The sequence below is a fragment of the Plecotus auritus genome (genome assembly GCF_963455305.1).
Source record: "Plecotus auritus genome assembly, chromosome: 8".
Classification (NCBI taxonomy): Eukaryota; Metazoa; Chordata; class Mammalia; order Chiroptera; family Vespertilionidae; genus Plecotus; species Plecotus auritus.
The window spans coordinates 55,814,812-55,836,691 of record NC_137782.1 but is presented as its reverse complement, the minus strand read 5'-3'; the positions used below and the strand labels follow the sequence as shown (position 1 = coordinate 55,836,691).

At 43.3% G+C, this 21,880-nt stretch overlaps 1 protein-coding gene and 1 pseudogene across 2 annotated transcripts in view; both read right to left on the bottom strand.

Moving 5' to 3' along the window:
• ATP8B1 (ATPase phospholipid transporting 8B1) overlaps nt 1-21,880 on the bottom strand; it is a 114,629-nt gene that overhangs the window by 61,661 nt on the left and 31,088 nt on the right. The window lies entirely within an intron of this gene.
• On the bottom strand, nt 17,590-18,472 carry LOC308257420 (protein SET-like; annotated as a pseudogene). The gene has a single exon. The product of its transcript is annotated as a protein SET-like (transcript).

Genomic DNA, 21,880 nt, shown 5'->3' with positions numbered 1-21,880 from the left:
TTTTGTATTTGTGTATATGTCAGTGTATAAAATGACTGTCCACAAGTAACAAAGACAACCTTAGTTACATTTATATTAGGAAAATATTTACACAAATACTTCGGGATCGACATACAGCCGGGCAATATTTACATAAGCATCACACTGCTATGTACTCAGTATTGTCAATAGCACCTCACATTTATTTAGTGTTACCAGCACACCAGGCCCTGCCTACATGCATTATAGGCACTGACCTTTGAAACTTCCCATACCACCTTGGTGAAGGTATTACTGTTATTCCTACTCAACAGAGAAGAAAGCCTAAATTCTGTGAGGTTGAATAACTTGCATGATAATTATTAAAAATTTGCAGCAAAACCATCTGCTTCCCAAAGCGAGATTTTCTATATTCTACTTTTATGTTGCAATTTGTTATATATTTTAATGGAGTGTTAGTTGCCTTGTGTGGAACTATTTAGCTAACTGCATGGCTTTATACCAAATCTAGCCTCTTGGACATGTAAACTTTTATAGTCACAAGTGTACATCCAGGAACTGTTCAAATATTTATGAGGCTTTTGTCCAGTGTTATTTAAAATGGTACATAATTGTGGCCTCTTCATACTATGGGGACAGATCTAAACTAGTTATTTAGATAGTGATCATAAGAGTTTTTAATGACACTGTAAATGTCTAAACACATTAAGTTGAAAAGTGAGTTACAATCCCTATGTACAGCACAGTCCGTTATTCACACATACATTTATTCATTTTCCGGAATTCCAACAACTGGCATGCATGATTTTAAATGAGATGATGCATGAATTGCTTGATTCAGGGTTTAGCCTACTATAAGTACTCAAACGTTAGTCATTGTTATTGTTAACAATTATTCCCATAATTATAGAAAAAAGTTATTTACAATAATAAATGGGACCATATGGGGATCTATTCCTTTAGGCTTTTCATTCTCCAAAGATCACTTCTAAAATGCACCTACCCATCATTGGGAGTAAAAATATTAGGCTATCTATCTATATAAAAGCGTAAGCAACCAAACGACCAGTCGACTGGTCACTATGATGCTCAATGCAGGAGCTGTCCCTGGTAGTCAGTGCACTCCCACAGCGGGAGCGCTGATCAGCTGCCGACTCGTCCCAGCGTCCCACCAGCCTGGCAGCAGCCACTCCCTCCCTCAGTAGTCCTGTAGGTCCAATCTCCAGAGAATGGGCCAGGCACTGCTGGACCGGTGCCACTGGCACAATCCCGACAGTGCTGCCAGCCTCCTGGAAGTTGGCCTCGCGCACCATGGTTGCTTCCCCACCCTAGACGCTCTGCAAGGAAGAAACGATATAAAAGTGGTCACCAGGTGGCTCCCGACAACTGGCACGAATGTCAGCGGGATGGCTCTGGATCCCAGGCTGGCACAGGATGGGCACCAGGCACAGGGCTTACGGCTGGCGAGCGCTGCTGCAGTGGTGCGAGCCTCTCGCAATCAGGACTGATTGGGCCCAAGCCCGCAGCAGGCGCAGTGGGGCTGGGATGAGCAGGAGCAGCAGGCAGGAGCGGCAGGTGGTGTTGGATTGCGGGTTTTGGCCAGATCCCCACAGGCCACCCCAAGGGACCCCCACCCTTGCACGAATTTGTGCACTGGGCCTCTAGTTATAAAATATGAGTCTACTTAAGCACAGACATATTCAGCTATAAAACCTCTTAATTGCAGAGTGAAACGTTTTCCCTCTTTCCCAACTGTCTGTGGGTTTGTAAATGGATATTTCTTGGGACTTCACAAGCGTTTAATTGGCCTTTTGGTGGTTTTGTAATATAGTGGCATCAATGCTTTAGCTAATATTTAAATTTAATACATTCTCTTTTTAAAATTCCCAAACTCTGAGAGGCAAAACTTACACCAAAAGTCTTTCAGAACACAAATAATAAAGTGGTTACCACTTACTAAGTAAGCACTTACTATGTCAAGCAGGACAACCCTGGGAGATAGATATTATCATCCCATCTTACAGATAAGTAGACTGAGGCTCAGCTGGTAAGTAGCAGGATCAAGATATAATATCTCCATTATAGGGGCATATAAAATATCATAAAGTCTGAGAGCACTTTATACAAACATTTTTTATTGTAGTAAAACATACACAACATAAAATTTACCACTTAAACCATTGTTAAGTGCACAGGTCAGTGGCATTAAACGTATTCTATAGATACATTTTGTAAGTGAACATATCATCACTTCTAAGCATCTCCATGCTTATTTCGCATATTAACACTGAGTCCAGTCTTTGAGGTGGGGGAGGAGACAAATACACAAAAAGAAATGGATTTGACAACCACAAGTATGTGATCCAAAGTAAGCAAGGCCTTGCATAACCAACCAGCTCCCCACCAGAGCACGCACAGGCCAGATCTGTGCAGGCGACCCAGTAGGCACGGGCAGGGAGCTTAAAGCTGCGTGGGAAGTTCTCTGATGTCTGCATGTGTGTACAGTCCAGACACAGCCACACGCGGGGCTACTGTAGCTCTGTCACTTTAGGGCAATGAAAGAAAAACAAGGAAGAAATAATTTCTTTGAAACCCTAGCCAAAGCCTTCCTTGCCAACCATGATCCCTACAAGGCAGGCACTATGTATACCCTGGCTTTGGAAACGATAACATTCTCACCACCACTGCAGCACACTGCAGACACCTGTGTGTTTCCTCAGCCTCCTTTAAGCACCTGCTTGGTGAGGCTACTACACTAGGCCCTGGGAACAGACCCCTTAGAGCAGTGGTCGGCAAACTCATTAGTCAACAGAGCCAAATATCAACAGTACAACGATTGAAATTTCTTTTGAGAGCCAAAAACCGACTTCTGCGCATGGGCCACGAAGTTTCAATCGCACTGTACGTGTGCGCCCGCATGTGGTATTTTGTGGAAGAGTCACACTCAAGGGGCCAAAGAGCCGCATGTGGCTCGCAAGCCGCAGTTTGCCGACCACTGTTCTAGGCTATGGAGGAGTACAGATAAATGAACAATGCCTGACAGCTATGAGACATAGTCATTTCTCCCCAAACACACCCCTGCCATCCATTCTCTTCTATTTCCACAGCCACCACCCTAATGCAGACAACCATCCTCTCTCTCCTAAAACGCTACAAGTGAACTCTGACTGGACTTCCTGCGATGACCTTCCGCAGGCTGGTTCCCACCCCTCCTTCTCAGTGCTCAGGAAAGACACAGATTTTCAAAATAAAGCCTCAAAGACTATCTCCCAAGGCAGACAAAACCTTTCAGCCCTCCCGTCCACCCCTTACCTGCTGCTCCCTAAGGGAGGGCCCCGAGCTTGCAGCACTAAGGGAGTCATGTTACTCTATCACATGTTCAGGCTGCTGTGTGGGCTATTTCCACCTGACATCTCCATGTGGGCAACACCCCAGGATGGGGTCTGCCTTCTAGTAGTAACGCCAGTGTCCCCCTCCTCTCTGTTCTGTCCCCACCATGCATCTGTCTGGTTAGCAGACTCTAGACCTTTCTACAGGCTTTCTAAAATGAGTCTGGTGTGGGGGAAGAAACAGAGGGAAGAATAGGAACCATGAGGCCTTATTTACACCAGAGCTCAATTAGGGGTTTTTCCAGCATTTAATACAGCAGTGCCTCGTTTCCCATCCTGCCTCCTATAGTGTTCAGCCCTCTTAGTCATGAACCCCAGAAGACAGGAGGGGTAAACAGCAGGATTTCCAAACTTGAACTCCTAACATCCATCATTTGTCATCTTCAAATACTTGACTATGAAATCCTCTGTCCCCTTTGTGGGGGAGGAGGTGTTGAAGGAGAGAAAAAAAGGGAATCCAGGTAGAAGGAATAAACTTTCTGCCTTTGCAATAAAACTCTGAAGTTAGAAGGAATGAGAGCTCAAACTTTCTTTGCGAACACAGGTTTCCAGATTCAAATAAAGGGAAAATGGGGACAAAAATAGTTGAGTTTTGTCACTGCTGGGATATGATCTGTGTGCATACACAGCAACAACGAGAACTTGGGCCAGGAGAGGCCAAGAATCCCCGATCAATGATATCTTTGTTGTGTAACTTGATTTGTGTCCAGGGAGACCCAAGCTTAGACAGGAAGTAAGTTCACAGTATTCATTTGTGTTCATTCTTTGTCATCGTTTTTTGTTTTTGTTTTTGTTTTTTTTACAGCTTTTAAAGTCCTCAACAAGAAAGGATATTTCTGAAATGTGTTTTTCTTTTTTTTTTTAAATATTTTTATTGATTTCAGAGAGGAAGGAAGAGGGAGAGACAGAAACAACAGTGATGAGAGAGAATAATTGATTGGCTGCCTCCTGCACACACCCCCTACTGGGGATTGAGCCCACAACCCAGGCATGTGGCCTTGATTGGAATCAAACCTGGGTCCCTTCAGTCCACAGGCCTACGCTCTATCCACTGAGCCAAACTAGCTAGGGCTGGAATGTGTTTTCTTCATTTCATTTGCTTATTAGTATTAAAGATAACACAAATATATAACACACATGATATAATAAATTTGTATATTATATTTTTATATTTTCTAGACTCTGTATGCTTTTTATTATATGCTCTATACTAAATATAATAAGTTACAACTCTAGCAGGCAGAATTTAAGACACCTTCACTGATCCCACCTCTTTCTGTGTAACCCCTCCCCATGAGAGGGGGCTAGACATAATGCCTTGCTTTCATCCAACAGAAAAGGGGATGTCTCCTCCATGATTAGGTTACAGGAGGCTGTAACTTCCTTCTTGGCAGCCAGCTCTCTCCCCTTCTTGACTCTGAGAAAGCAGCTGCTCTATGGAGAGACAAATATAGCAAGAAATGGAGTGAGCATCCAGCCACCAGGCAGCAAGGAACTGAGGGTGTTCAGTCCAACAACCCTCAGGGAAATGAACTTTGTACACATACAGCATGGTGACCATAGCTGGCAATGCTGTACTGTACATCTGAAAGTTGCTAAAAGAGTCAATCTCAAAAGTTCTCACAAGAAAAAAATATGTAACTATGTGAGGTGATGAATGTTAACTAAACTTATAGTGATCATTTTGCACTTTATGCAGATGTCAAGTCATTATGTTGTACGACTTAAACTAATACAAATTTACTAGTATACTAGAGGCCTAGTGCATGAAATTTGTGCACTTGGCCCTTAACCCCTCTGCCTGCCTGCCTGATTGCCCCTAATCATCTCTGCCTTGGCCCCTGCCACCGCGGTTTGTCCGGAAGGATGTCTGGAATTACATCCAGAATTACATCCGGAAGGTCGTTCAGCTGTCTGGTCTAATTAGCATATTATGCTTTTATAATTATAGACTAGAGGCTCGGTGCACGAAATTTGTGCACAGGGTGGGGGAGTCTCCTCAGCCCAGCCTGCACCCTCTCTACTGCCCCCCCCCCCTGCCTGCCTGGTTCCCCCAATTGCCCCCCTTGCCGGCCTGGTCACCCCTCACTGCCCCCCCTGCCCACCTGGTCGCCCCCAACTGCCCCCCTGCTGGCCTGGTCACCCCTCGTGGCCCCCCCCCGTCGGCCTGGTTGCCCAACTGCCCCCCTCCCACTGGCCTTGTTGCCCCCAACTGCCCCCCTTGCGTGCCTTGTTGCCCCTCACTGCCTTCCTCTGCCGGCCTGATCACCCCTCACTGCCCCCCCTGCCAGCCTGGTCGCCCCACGCAGCCTGCTGTTCAGTCATTTGATTGTATCTCACTAACCCTCTGCCGTCCTGGTTGCCCCACGCAGCCTGCTGTTCAGTTTTTACTGTGAGGGCATCCTGACCAATTTGCATATTACCCTTTTATTAGTAACTAGAGGCCCATTGCATGAAGATTTGTACAATAGGCCTTCCTTCCCCCGGCTGCCGGCACCGGTTTTCCTCTGGCACCCAGGACCCAGGCCGCAGTGGAGCCAAGCCTTCAGCCTTCAGGCTTGGCTTCGGCCGCAGCAGAGTCAAGCCCTCAGCCTTCAGCCTTCAGGTTTGGCTCCGGCCACAGCAGAGCCTTGAGCCTTCAGTCTTCAGTCTTCAGTCTTCACTTGGGCGGAGCCTTCAGTCTTTGCTCCGTGCCTGCATATGCAAATTAACCAGCCATTTTGTTGGGTTAATTTGCATACTCACTCCTGATTGGCTTGTGGGCATTGCAGAGATACGGTCAATTTGCATCTTTCTCTTTCATTAGTGTAGATTATGTCTCAATAAAACTTGGAAAAAATAAATATTTTTTAAAGAAAAAAAGGAAATGAATTTTGCCACCAACCACATGGGCCCTTCCTCACTCCAGCCTTCAGATGAGATCCCAACCTGGGCTGACACCTTAATTGTAACCTTGGGAAAGACCCTGAAGCAGAGAACCCAATTAAGCAGTGCTCAGATTCCTGATCAACGGCAACTATGAGATAACAAATGTGGGTCGTTTTCAGCTGCCATGTTTTGAAATAACTCGTTATGTAGCAACAGATAACTAATACACATATCATTAATCATAAATAATAATAACTCCATGGTAATAATAATTCTATGGCCACTATTGTTTCAAACATATTCTGAAGAACAGCCTCATCTAAGAAGCAGCGGGAACCTGTTACCCGGACACAAGCCACACCCTGTTTGGAATCTGCCCAATACTCTCGAGAGCATAATCTGACAAGCTTGATGACAGTTGTAATTAGACAAAGAATCTCATGAAGCAATAGTAATAAAGCATATCTAGGATCTAGATTAAATTTAAACTTTATACCGTTATAGAAACAACATGATTACTGTTCCCAGGACAAAGAGGGTTATATATTTTATTTCCTCCTAAACTGAAGCCTAGAAAACTTAGAAGCCTGGGGTAACTAATGTGAACTAAGCCCAGACCTTTACTCATGATAGAAGAGGCTCCTCTGGGTCCACAGTTCCATCCTCTATTCCTCCGAAAGTCCACCCCGGAACCCTCAGCCACAGAGAAGACTGACCACCATTTCACTTCTCACAGCTTCCATTGTTATCACTGGAAGGCACAGGGGAGTTTCAAACTTGGACCTTCCTGTTAAATTGAAATGATTTCTGGGTAATGTGGTCCACCTCTGCTGTGGGCTCCCCATCACATCCTACTAAAGCTGATGATATTTCCCATCAATGTCAGGCAGCCCTTAAGAGTTCTCTAAGTATTTTTCATAATTATCATGGAATTATTCTGAGATGTGTGGCCACGCACTATCATGGCCATGTTACCAATGGGAACAGGGAAGGGGTTAAGACCCAAGATGGTTTGGGATTGGATGCGGGCGCCTCACTGCAGAGCCAAGTCTGTCCAGATGTGGCACAGTGAAAGCATCTGGATTCAGCCTAGAACTCGAGCTCTGTCTGGGGGCATCAGGGCCTGCTCCACAACTGCCAGTGTCAACTGCTGTCCCCTCTCCATACCAACTTAAAGCCCCATTAGTCACAAGAAAAACCTAAGCAAAGGAAATGGAGAAACTGACAAGCAAAATAAAGCTACCTTGTAATCTACAGACAGGTCCCTCCTACGTGTGCCAAAATCGTAAATGGTTCCCAATTTCTATCACGATAGAGCGTACATAAGTCAATAATCATTTCCTAGGTGTTTTGAGCTGGGTCATATAGGAGTCACAGGTGTGAGCAAGAATTCAGGGGGGATGAGAGAGAGCTTTTCAAATAAGACGTAGGATCCGAGTCACCCGCCCAGCTGAGATTTAGGGGTACATGAGCTGGTGGAGGCTGACCGGAGTCACTTTCCCTGGTCCATGAGGCCTTGGCAAGGCTTTGTTCCTGCAGCTGGAGGAACCACTGAAGGCGTCTGCAAGGAAAGAAATACAATCCAAAAGGTGCTTCAGGAAGATGAACCTGATAGAGGAGGGAATGCGGGAGGCCAGGAAGCTGAGAGCTAGGCAGGGAGACCGTCCAGAGGTCACAGTGGACACTGAGTCTCCCAGTCACCGTTGTGTCATCTATAGAACCTAGCAGCTCTGCAGCGGGGCCGGCAGCAACACTCAGTGGGCGCAGCTGCATCAAGAAGGAACACAGGCCTGAGTTAGGGTGGTGGCAACCAGGAAAATGTGTATAAAATGAAGTCTGGGTGGGGCTGCCCTTCTTTTGTCTGGAAAACTAAGAAAAGAAGTAAACAGAAGACTGGAACTGGTTCCCATAGGATAATAATGCCAGAATTCCTCAGATGTTTATTTTGGAGACTCAGTCTCAATCCACAATTATTTTTTATAAGAAACACTGAAAGTTACCAGGAGAAAAGCATTGTTATTTTCACATTCAAGCTTCATGCTTACTTGTTAGGGACAATGGCTCCATTTTTACTTCATCACTACTGCCTCCCTGATTAGGCTTATAAATTTTATTCATGCTTAAATGATATAAAATCATAGGGGTTTTACAAGGGACAGCTGCCCGGAAGCAGAACCTCCAAGGTAAAACAATTCAAATTGAATTAATTTTAATGTTTGAAGAGTAACCAAGGTATTGCTAGATGCATTTAACGCAGATGACACTACAGGAAAACACAAGAATCAGCATAGTGTCAGACCTGAACGTGAACCTGGAAATTTTCAACCTACAGAGTGACCACTTATATGCCCCGTTCAGATTCAACAGCAGCGGCTGGTCAGAATAAATGGGTAGTAGGAGGGGCAGATGTGATGTGTAAATGGAAACCACGCACACATATGGGAAAGATTACTTTTCCTAGCAATCCAAGAAAGGCAGACTGATGAAAGCATCCGATCCCTTTTTATGCCCATTAGGTTAACAATATTCAGTGACGACATCAAATGCTGGTGGTGGCCAAGCGGAATGAGTGTTCACACACACAGACACATACACATTGCTGCTGACATGGAAGCTGCTTCTTTTCTTTAGAAAACAGTAGAGCAACACTTTATGTACCAAGAACACTACAGATATTTGTAACGTCTGACCCAACAACTTCATCTACAGAAATCCTTCCAACAGAAATAAAGAGTGAAATAACTATTGATGCAAAATGTTTGATTGTCATTGTTAGCTTAAAAAGCAGGAATAAAAGTCACCTGAAAGTCTAACAGGATAATGGTTTTATAAACGATGATGTTCATCTAGCAACAGCCATAGAAACAATATTAATATGAAAAGGGGGAAAGACAGAAATCAGAATGGAATCCTATTACTGCAGCTCTGTAGATAATATGTATGCATACTTTAGAACTGAATTTTTGCTCTGAAAGAAGAGATCCAATGTGTGTTTCTCATTCCAAAATAATCAACAGTTGGTGATAACTCCCCACCCCTTGTTGAAGACTACTGAACAGTCACTTATATGCTGAGCTTACTTTATGGAATCCTTACAACATTCCCAAAAGGAAGGATTATCCTCATTTTGTGGGCCCTACAGAGGTCAGGTGACTTCTCCAGGGTCACACAGTGAAATTTCAACCAGTCCTGTTTGCCCCCAACTCCCTTAAAACATGTCACAGAGCTGTTTCAAGGGGAAGAAGAGTTGTATCGGGGTATTAATGTCTTTACCGCCATGCTCACCCACACTTGATTTGCTATCACCCTATCTCTTTGCAAGTGACTGCAAAACCAAAAACAGTAGCATGAAAGCTGGTCCGTTTCATCCAGAGGCCATCTCTGAGCACAGAGATGGGATGGTTTGCATGTCAGGCAGAGCAAGAGAGATGAAACATACCAATTTTTGTCCTTTGTATCATCGCTCTTTCCCAGTCCATCAGTACACCTCAGATTCCAATTCTCTCCTCAAGATCACGAGGTGCCTGGAGTCCAGTCCGCATCTGTCTTGTCCTTTAAGAGCTGCTCTGACCTGTACTATGTGCCTGTAGAGACTCCAAACATTGACCTTCACTAAACCTCCATGCATCAGGTTTGTTCCAAATATTCATGGGTAAATACCTTTCAAGGTCTACATGGCACCATATCTGATTGGCATATCGAGTATACTTAGGACAACTTCTAGATCTTTTCTAGACACTGCCATGGTCTCATAAACACCTCTGATTGGTCACAGAGCCTTATTTCTCATTCCATTTGGAAGTTAACACCTTCATAAACTCTGGGTCCCAGAAGTTTAGGGACAAAGGCCACATCTGATGCTTCACACTCTCCTCTCTGCTGTATTTAGTCAATTTAGAGGGCTCAACTTAGATTACAAACTCTTCCCACACAGGTGAATTCACACCTGAAGTTTTGGACCAAGACCATACAGCAAACATGTGATTAATATTGTATATGTCCCTTGGAAGCACTTGCATTTGGCTCATATGGTCTCCAGGGTTTCCTACAGACAGTCACAATGCTAACTTTTCTGGCTGTCAGATTTTGAACAAGTCAATTAACAGGAGTGTCTAAGTTTCCTCCGCCAGACCTGCCCCAGCAAGGGCGTCTCTGGGCTCATCACTGGCTACAAGCCCAACCCATGCTCAGAGGCCTCAGCTCTCTCTTCCTCCTTCACCCAGGAGACCTGACTATGGTGAATTTGCAGCTTAGCTTTCTAAACCCCATGCACAGAAAACAATGTTGTCCTAAGGATGTTTGCAGATATCACAGGAGGATTTACATATTATTCAAGCTTGTCAGGTTCTAAACACTTAGGCTATCAATAAGTGAGGAATTATTTGAATGGGACGTATGTTTTGCTCTCTAGAACAGGTACAAATACAATTATTAATGTTCAATATATTCTGAAATGAATCAATGACACTCAGGTGGGATTGTAGGTCAGGTGGGGAATCTGTGAGGTTACTCAGTTGTCTTCAAAAGCTGGTGACAGATGATTTCGGACATGCTTCATTATGGAAATTAGTGGAGTTTCACATCTATATTAGAAATTAGAGGCTCAGGGTATCTGCTCTGGCCCCACCCACCACAGATTCCTCCTCTTCCATCCACCTCACGCCTCCACCCAGGGGCACACAAAGGCCACAGGCACTCTCATTCTTTTCCAGATCCTCAAATCCTCAAGTAATGGCTTTTCATTTGCACTTGAACAAGTTACTTTCTGCTCTGCCCACTCTCTATTCTGCCTTGTATTGTGTTTTTTTAATTTTTTTTGTCTTCAATAGAGTGTAAATTTCAAAGGCTCAGGACCAAGCCCTGCTTCTCTTATTTCCCAAGTGAGGCAGAACCAGGAAATGGTTAAGCGCTCCCTGTCTGAAGACAGACAACAAGATACACAGGGCTAAAATCCCAGCTCTGCCACTTACAGCCTATAGAACTTTGGGACAAATATTCTAAGACCCTTCACTTATTAAATGAAGATAATGCCTACTTTGTAGGGTCCTGTGAAGCTCAGTTTTGATATTATGTCAAACCAGAGTGCTCAGTACTGGGATTCAAGTATCCATCCACCGTGTGAGCAACTTCCTGATCTATTTCATCAGAAATGCAGCAAGACAGTGTAGATATGATCGAATTAGTGATATCTTTCTCCTCAATGAAACTTAAGTAGTTTATTATAAACTAGAGGCCTGGTGCACAGATTCGTGCACCAGTGGGGTCCCTCAGCCTGGCTGACGGGGATCAGGCCGAAACTGGCAGTCTGACATCCCCCAAGGGGTCCCGGATTGTGAGAGGGCACAGGCCAGGCTGAGGGACCCAACTAGTGCAGAAATCTGTGCACCACTGGGCCAGTTTTGGCCCAATCCATAGGCTAGGCCTAGGGACCCCACTGGTGAATCCATGCACCGTGCCTCTAGTATGCATATAAGATCTTTGGTTAATCTCTTCTCCTTCCTCCTCCCACCTTCCCTCTGAGATTCATCAGTCTGTTCCATGTTTCCATGCCTGTGTGTTGAGCGTCTGCCCCCTGGTGGTCAATGCGCATCATAGCTACTGGTTGAATGGTCAAACGGTCACTTCAGCTTTTATATAGAGAGATTGTTATAAGCCTAGAATATTTGGGAACTGAAGTTTTCAAGTGAAAAGCAGAGTAAGAAAATAAGTGTAATAGTAACCTGGATATTTTATTTCAGAATTTGCAAAACATTTTCACATATAGATCAATGTACTTGACCTATACAATAACACTGAAAAGTAGATTCTTTTTATTTTGTTCTCTGATATCTTCAAGGCTCAGAACAGTGGCTGACACACAGCAGACCTTTCATAAAGAATTACTAAGTGAATGAACGTTATAAATGAAGCATCAAGATTCAAGGTCAACATTGTATCCAGGTTCTCAGAGTTCAACAGGGAGAAGACTAGAATCAGGTCTCATCCTCTGAGTCCAAGTCCTGCATCCTTTCCCCTCCATCGCCCTGTCTCTTGCCACTGGGGTCAGGTTCCAGAGAACCATATATTTTCTAGGTGATAATAGCTCCAAGACCATGTAAAAGTGGACCCCAATGAAAAAAAACCAACAAAACTATCACTGTGTGTCATCTGGGGGAGTTATAGTTAGTGACCTAATTACTCAAACTGCAATGCAGATTTTTGCTTTCCTCAAAGTCCGCATAGCAAACAATCTTTATCCTGGTATGACCAAGTGAAACAAACTCAAATTGAAAAACCAGTTTGAATGAAAAGATGCAATGGCTGTGTTTGCTTTGAAATAATATCGGGGAGGGAGACAGAGGGCCATGGCCATGAACAAAAGGGGTTCATTATATTTGTTTTTATATGCTTTTTAAATATATATATATATATATATATATATATATATATATATATATATATAATTGATTTTAAAGAGAGGAAGGGAGAGAGAGAGAGAGAGAGAGAGAGAGAGAGAGAAACATCATCTATCAGCTTCCTCCTGCATGTCCCCTACTAGGCATTGAGCCTGTAACAGTGGCTGGGACATGTGCCCTGACCAGAATTGATCTGTGGCCTCTTGGTTTCTGGGTCTACACTCAACTGCTGAGTCACACCGGCCAGGCCTGTTTTTATATATGTTTAAAATCTTCCTCAATTAAAAAAAAAAGGAAACAAGCCCAGCCGGCAAGGCTCAGTGGTTAAGCGTCTACCTATGAACCAAGAGGTCATGATTCGATTCTTGGTCAAGGCACATGCCTGGGTTGCCAGCTCGATCCCCAGTAGGTAGCACACAGAAGGCAGCTGATTAATGATTCTCTCTCATCATTGATATTTCTATCTCTTGCTCCCTCTCCCTTCTTCTCTGAAATCAATAAAAAATATTTAAAAAATAAGAAACAAAAAACTAGTCTTAAAATAAACCAATGTATTAACACTAAGTCACCCTCTTATGTAGCACATGTACCCTAATTCACAATATAGGTTCAGAAGGTACCATGTGCTTTGTGTGGCCACTGGTCCATCTTAAGACCTCAGATATTAAATAACAAGGCTTTTCATAGCTAAAAGGAGAATATTTTTAAAGAAAATTGAATATTTAATAAAGTAAAAAGGGAATTTCACTAAATAGTTCATGAAGTAAAAATGTCACAGAGTTACAACATTGTATAAATTAGGGCAGCCCCACCTGTATGGTACCTGAGGAGGCATATTTGCTCTTTGGATCACTAAGAACTTGTTTTTGTGCATTTTAACTCTTTTCTTTGAATCCTTTTTGCTGAAATACTGTTCCCATCCTTCATCACATTTTTTTCCTCCCCCAATGTGTGAGGAAGGAAATATTGTCATTATCCTCATTTCATGGATGAGCAAACTAAGCTGAGAAAGGTTGTATGGAGTGCCCAAGGTCACAAAGTGGGTTGCAATAGGGATGAGACTGGAGCCAAGTCCCAAGTCTCCAATTGTCAAGGCCATTTCACTGTGCAGTGACCCGGCATCCTCAGCCTGCCCGCAGTTCATTCCAGTGGCAAAGAGTGTGGGCTCTAGAGCCACACTTACTGCCAGCTGGGAGACCTCACGAAAGCTCATTTAATAACATTGCTGTTGCTTGGTTTGCTCATCTGTAAAATGGGTAAAATAATAGCACATGCCTCTTAGGGCTGCTGTGAGGATGAAATGAGCGGATATATCGAAAGCTCCTGAAACAGAACCAGACCCCAAGGAAGAGCACAATAAACACTGGTCGTCGTTATTCTCCTGGGAGAGGACTAAACACCAGGAGAAGAATGTGTGAGCAGACCTCAATTCGGGAACAGCTGAGAAGTACTCCAGCTCATGCCGAGGCTCAAATGTACCTTCGTTTGTTGAATCATTGATAGCCAGGGGAATACCCAGCTCGTAACCTGTTATGCTCGGGCTGCAGGAAAATGTCACCCTAGTAGTGAGAGAGACATTAAATATTTTACTCTCCCAGCTGCTCTCAACAAAGCAGCTTGGGGTGTATCCATTACCTCCCCGTCCGATCTCCCGAGTAAAGGGGAAAAGCGTTACAAAACCCACACTCTAGAAAGTAAAATACTGTATACACCCAACGCCTCACAGTCCCTATCTTTGCAGAATGAATAAAAGTGGGATTTTTCAGAAAGAGAAAGTGTTATTTTCAGAAACAGAAACTGTCTACATCCGACACCTCTGCCACAATATACGGTGTACGTCTTGCCAACAAGAGACACACTACACCAGGCAGCCCAAAATAGTCTCAAGCTGTTTATCAACAATGTGTAATTGTACATGGGAGAACCCGAGCCGAACGGATTCTTATAGTCACACGTTACACTCCTATCGAAATTACTTTATTAAATGGGTCCTATGATCACATCGGAATGTAAAAGTAAAATTCTGTGCATTATAAAAACCACATCAACATTTGGGACGACGAAGATGATAACAGAGACGAAATCTTCCCATTTTTTTTCCTACCGAGACGAACATCCTTGATAAAATTTCCTATAGTTTTTGGCAACTTCACATGGACTGCTTCATCAAGTTAATCCTTGATTATCTGCATGTTTAACGATTGATTGCTTCACTATCTGTGGGTCCCAGGCTGGGCTCCCTTCCTGATCACCTGATGGCCTCACCTGTTTACACAGGCAAGCTCCCACAGGGAGTTTTTCACTTTGAACTGTTGAAAGAATGGGCCGAAGTGGTCACTACCCCATTCATTTCCAGGTCTTAAATTCTCTCTCCTCCCCCGTCCTCTACTGCCTCAGTGGTGCTCTTCCAATGGCACCAACCCCCGACCATCTCACGGGAGCCGGACTTCCCAGGACACACGTGGCACTCGCCACGTGCCCACTGGAGTTGGAGCAGAAACCCATACGTGGCAGCTGAAGGCAACCTGCAGCTGTGTGTTGTTTGGCTCAATGAGATCTTCTTGTTTACTTAAACTGTAGTTCGGTGCATTTAAAAATCTGTTGATTTGCATGAAATCCAGATTTCTGAAATTTTCTTAAATAGATAAATCTGGCAACACTTGAACAAGACGACTATCTATGGGGCCTGGGTAGTAACTGCCCCTTTTGAGTGCCAAACTCCCCACCCAGCCAGCCTGGACCCCTCCCTAGCCCTTTCAGGAACTGAATTGGGACCCCTCAAATACTCTTACTATTCCTGTTTTATAAAAAAGGAAACTGAGGCTTAGAGAAGACTAAGTGATTCCCTCAGTATCATACAACTAACAAGTAGCAAGCTGGAATTGCATTCAAAGTCTGTTTAGCTCCCAATTGGTGTTTTTAACTCACACACTCTTGCTCACTTGTCCCCTTTTAGCATGGGACCAAGAATGTCAACTGGCAGGATAGATAGATCTGGGTAATTTTCAAATTCTTTATTTGCCAAAGGCATCCTCTCAGTTAATCAATATAGGGTGATCTGAATTAGAATAATAAGATAGCCACAAATTTGTCATAAATTTCTTAAAAAGGTCAAAGAAAAATACCATCTATGGAACCATGGACCATTTCTACAACAGGAATCGTGTTTTTTTTTGTTTGTTTTTTTTGTTGACCCAGATTCACCTGTTAACATTTTACACTATTTGCTTTAATCTTAGGTCACTTTCGTGCATGTGTGTGAATTTCCCTCCAAACCATTTGAGGATAAGTTACAGCACATGCCCTACCCTAAATCCTTCAGGGATAGTCTCTTACATTTCCTTACATAGCCATAATCATAAGTTAGTGACATAAGACAATTTACCATTAATAGGCTATCTAATAGTCTTTTATCATTGACCCAACAATGTCTTTTGTAGTATTATTAGAGGCCCGGTGCATGAAATTCGTGCACTCGGGGGTGGGGGGTCCCTCAGCCCGGCTTGTGCCCTCTTGCAGTCCGGGAGCCCTTGGGGGATGTGGGCCTAAGCTGGCAGTCAGACATCCTGAGCACTGCCATGGAGCGGGGAGAGGTTCCCACCACCACTGCCGCTGTGCTTGCCAGCCGTGAGCCTGGCTTCTGGCTGAGCAGCGCTCCCACTGTGGGAGCACACTGACCACCAGGGGACAGCTCCTGCATTGAATCTGCCCCCTGGTGGTCAGTACGTGCCATAGTGACCGGTAGTTCTGCCGTTCAGCCTATTTGCATATTAGCCTTTTATTATATAGGATTTTGCCTCCCGGACAGAATCCAGTCTAGAATCAGGAATTATGTTAAATGGCCAGTTCCTTTAATCTGGAACATTCCCATAACCTATTTTTTTTTTTTTTTTGGTCATTGATGACACTGACATTTTTAAAGAGTACAGTTCCCACCCCCACCCCCCCACCCTTTTTAAAAAGAAACAAACAAAACAGAATGTTCCTCATTTGAGCTTTGATGCTTCCTCATGATTGAATCCAGGCGATGCATCCTTTTGTGTGTGTGTGTGTGTGTGTGTGTGTGTGTGTGTGTGTGTGTGTGTACACATTTAGTTTTATTGTAACAAAGCAACTTGTACACTTTTAATGTTTAAAACTGAGCATCATCTTTTCTTTCCAGTGAAACAAAAAGAAAATTTAAAAATAAACAGGAACAAAATTACAATAGAGAAATGTCAATTCCGAATAAGATCCTACAGGTTCTGCTGATTCTCCCATCGAGTGGCAGGGCTCAAGTCATCATTAGGAGAGAATTTTATTTTAAAAGTGTCATCTTAGACTGCAAGGATGTCCATCAAACATCACAATTAAACATGCCAAAGGAGAAGCCATGTTGTCAAAATGACCACTTAACCCACCCAAACATCTCAAACCCACCTTTGCTCACCTTCTATAACCCCTCCCCCCTTTTTAAGTTTTTTTTTTTTCTTTTTTTAAACAAGAGAAAGTAGACACATGTTGGTAAATGCTAACTGTCCATATTCACATAGAGACACAGTGTAATCTCTGAGCCCAATATACAGAGAAAGGAGGAAAAAAGCTAGAATTCTATGCACTCCTACACAGGGGCCTAGCAACCTCCAACTCCCAGCAGAGCTAAGGGAGCAGAAGGTTTTTCTTTTTTCCCACAGAGCACCCCGGTGGTGTTGATTCCATTAAGTTTTTCTTGAGACAGGAAGGGATAAAAACGAATTTGGAACAGAAAGGGGCAAAGATTCTTTTCCCACTGTATTCTGCTCAAGGTACATCCCCCGCAAATAAGGTGAGAACCATGGTGTAAAGGAGAGAAAAAGAGACCTCAAAAACAGGGCGACTGAGCACAATAAGGGGGAAAAAAAGAAAAAGGAAAAAAAACACTGCAACTTGCTCCCAGGGACTGGAGAAAATTAAAAAAGTTTGGGATCCATCAGTGTTCATTAGTCATCTTCTCCTTCATCTTCCTCTCCTTCTTCCCCCTCATCATCATCTTCATCTTCTTCACCTTCATCCTCATCCCCTTCTTCATCAGTATCTTCCAACCCTTCCTCTTCTTCTTCATCATCATCATCATCATCTTCTCCTTCCCCTTCTTCATCATCCATGTCAAGAACCAAGTAGTACTGTAAAGGATTTGGCCAAATGTCATCTTTGATGACTTCTCCTAACTCATCTGCACCTGCATCAGAATGGTCAGTAAACCAGGAAAAGAAGCTCTCTGGTTCCTCATGCTATCTCTTCCTGCTGGCTTTATTCTGTGTTTGACTTGAACGTTTCGTCAAATCCTTTCCAGATTTCCATTTGATTTCAGTGGACTTTGAAGATGGATCACCACTCTCATTCAGATGAAACTCTTTGGAGAGAACTTTACTTTCGAAATAAGGATTTTCATCAAAATAAAAATCTATTCTGTAACCTGATTTAATATCTTCAAATTCTGTCACTTCAACTCTTGTCAAATAATGCAGCGCCTCTTCATCCTCTTCCCCAAGCAGTGCAGACACTTGTGGATGGTTGACAAATGTTGTTACCCAAAAATTTGGGATTTTGGCGATCAATTCTGACCTCTTCTGAAAAAAATGGTTGGCGGAGTTTGTTATATTTCTGTTCTACTTTCAAAATCTCCTCACTGGCTTGTTCATTAAGTCTATTTCATTTTGTACTTCATCAATATGTTCAATCGCTTCTTGCTGTTCTTTTTCTTCCTTTGGCACGTCCGGAGGGGTCGGCTTCTTCTCCTTCTCTGGCTTGGGGACTGGAACCAGTTTCGGTTTCTTCTTTCTTTGTTTGAGGTGGGAGCGAGGACTGGCGTTTGGGGGACATGCTGTGAGGCAAGTCCGAGGATCTCGAAGGCACGCTGAGCACTCCAGGTGATGCATCCTTGCTGGAAACTGCACAGATGATGCTGTATCCTTCCCAGGACATCACATCTGGAGGCACAGACATCCTCCACTCCTCAGTGTGTTTTAATTTTCATCTGATTTCTCCACTGCATTTTTTTTTAAACTTGCAATCTGTGGGGAGACAATGCCAACGTCTTGCTCCTTATCAAAACTCCCTCCTAGATGTGGCAAACACTGAGGATACTGCCTGATCCCATCGTTACGATGTCTACGCCAGGATGACACCCCAGCTCCAGCATTCCCTCTGCATGTATTAGTCGCTTGAGCATTTCACTGTAAGAAGTGTCTCCCTTATCGGCTTTAATTTGTCTATTTATCCATTGGTTCTCATTATGAATGCATACACTCTATTTTTTTCCAAAGGTTTTTAATACCTTGTTGTCCATAATTACTTTCCTGTTCAACTTGTCCCAGTGGGAGTCCCTTCAAGCTGGCACATATGTCCTTGTGACAGGTCCACAACATTCTTTGAGCATTTCTATATACTTTGCGGCAGGAACAATATGCTCCAGGCTTAATGCATCTCTTCTTCTGCCCAGTCCTGTTACTTCTAGTGGGGAATGATATTAGAGACCAAGATCTGGGCACCAGAGTGCTCATTGCTACTGGAGTGGCTTGAGTTCTTGGCCTGTTGGTGGACATGTATATGCAGATATCTTACACATACAAACACATAGACATGCATATATGTTACATGAGAATGCCTCTGCATGCACATATTTCAGAAATGAGTTCATACCAATACTTCCAATTCCAATTGATCCCCACACTTTCTCCCATTCCATATTACCTGTAGGTCCCTTCTTCCTTAGTGAGAAGCCTGGCTCCCCATATCAATACATTTATTCATTTGTTTAATGCTAACACACATCTAAAATTTTTTCAGAATTGCTCTGCCAATATCACTATGAAAAACATACTAAAATATTTTAGGATTTTTCTTTTTTTTTTTTTTTGCCTTTCTCCCACACTTTGTCTAAGACTGAGCATTTGTAGTAAAATAGTTCCATTGTTCCCTGGATTTTTTTCTCCTTCTTCCCCTCTTCATTGTGGTTGTTTTACTCATTTGAAATGCAGTTGGGTTCATTCATTTTATTTTGCTTTCAGTTTTAGGGTTTTCCCCACCTTCACGTTTTATTGATTCGAATTTATTTTTTAAATATGTAGAACATTAACATGCTCCTCAGTCAAAACATTGCTAAAAGGTACTTAGCCAAGTGGCTCTTCCTCACATAGGCCCTTCTTGTCCCAACCCACCTCTGGTTGGTAATCAGCTTCACTGTGTTCTGTTTATTCTTTTTATAAAGATAAGCAGATATACATATTTATTTTTATCTTTCTTATACAGAAGTTGAATATATATGCTCCTTTGTACTTTGTTTTTCTAACTTAGAATCTCCTGGAAATCATTAAAATTCACTTTCCCGACACCGATTACAAACAAATACAGAAACATTATAATATGTGTCTAAATCATTGTCATGGAAAACTTTGTAAAGAAATTTATAGATTCCACTGTGCTTTGCTCCCTTTCTGCTCTCTGTTCTCCAATACAGGAGTCATCATCCACCACTCCATGTCCTCCTAAGGTCCGGCTTGCCTTTAGGGGCCCATCTTCAGCAGGGCTAGAGTGATTTTTTATTTTTATTTTTTTGTAGAGGGAGAGAGGAAGGGAGGGAGAAATATCAATGTGAGAGAGATACATTGAACAGTCGTCTCCTGCACATGCCCCAACTGGGGATCGAACCTGCAACCCAGGTATGTGCCCTGACGGGGAAATCAAACCTGCGACCTTGCAGTGCACAGAGCACACTGGTCAGGGCTACAGTGAATGTCTTAATCTCCAAGAAGGATACTTATGACTTTCCAGGGATTTAAGACGGCAACATTTTTTTTTAAAATATATTTTATTGATTTTTTACAGAGAGGAAGGGAGAGGGATAGAGAGTTAGAAATATCGATGAGAGAGAAACATCGATCAGCTGCCTCCTGCACACACCCCACTGGGGATGTGCCCGCAACCAAGGTACATGCCCTTAACCGGGATCGAACCTGGGACCTTCAGTCCACAAGCCGACGCTCTATCCACTGAGCCAAACCGGTTTTGGCAGGACGGCAACATTTTTATCCAAAATGGTGGCCCCAATAGTAGCAACTAAGTAAATATTCACACATAGGGAATAAAAAGGAAAGATCACTCTGCGAACCTTTAAACCCTGACAGATATCTGGCAGTTGTGTCCAACGGCCATAAAAGGAACCAGGAAAGAAGAGAAGGTATTAGGATGACTCAAAACAAACCCAGCACCACTGCTGGAAAACTCACTCCCAGCCCTGCCCTTGGCAAGCCAACTGCAGTTCAAGGCTAATGTTCTGTGACTCCTCCCATACTCCCCACCAAGATGGAGAGCTGCCAGGAGTTCACCTACTTTGTCGCCCACACCCAAACTCAAAGGGCCTGGAGAGGGCTTGCACTCCAAACTCTCTACTCACCAACAAGAAGGTGGTTAGTATTGTGGTACTTGGCTTTTCCAACTTGGCCATTCTCTCCAATAGACAAAGCCAAGGAGAAAAAAGAATGACTAAACATGATTCCCACCATAGTGATTTTAATGAGCATACAGAAATATAAAGGGAAGAAAGCCACAAATGAAGTTGGTATACTAATATCATAATTAAAAGTCTCAGGGGATTAATATGACACAAAGACAATCTCTGTCGGATAAGGCCTTGGATGGATGGAATATCTGAGGGGCTCAGCCTCAGTCCCTGTCCTATCTGGTTGAGTGAGAGTCCTGTCCACAAAACCCAATGGCTGGGAACATGATGCCACTGGGCATAGCCAGCTCTAGTGGTGCCTGAGGCCTCCCCCATGGCCAGCCCACCTCCACCTTCCTCTCTTCTCTCTCACTTTCCCCGAACTGAACCCTGGAGGGAAAGAGAAGCCAGCGGCTTTTACAAGATACAGCCCCTGAGGAAACCACATCCTGGATTTTAATCCTAGGCCTGCAGCAAAATCTTTTCCCCTTCATGAAATCTCTGACCAGGAAGGATGGTCATATGCTAGCTATCCTCTTTGTTCACCAAGATGTAAAAACAAACTTTTTAAAAATTAATTTTATTGGGGTGACATTGGTCAACATGAACATATGGGTTTCAGGTATGGAATTCTATGTTACAAGATCTGTATATTGCACCATGTGCCCACCACCCAAAGTAAAATATTCTCCTGTTATCATAAATTAGGACCCTCAAAGACAAACGTTAAGAAGGGCCAAAGTTCTTCCTAAAAAAAAAAACACCTAATAGAAATAGATCTAATTCACACA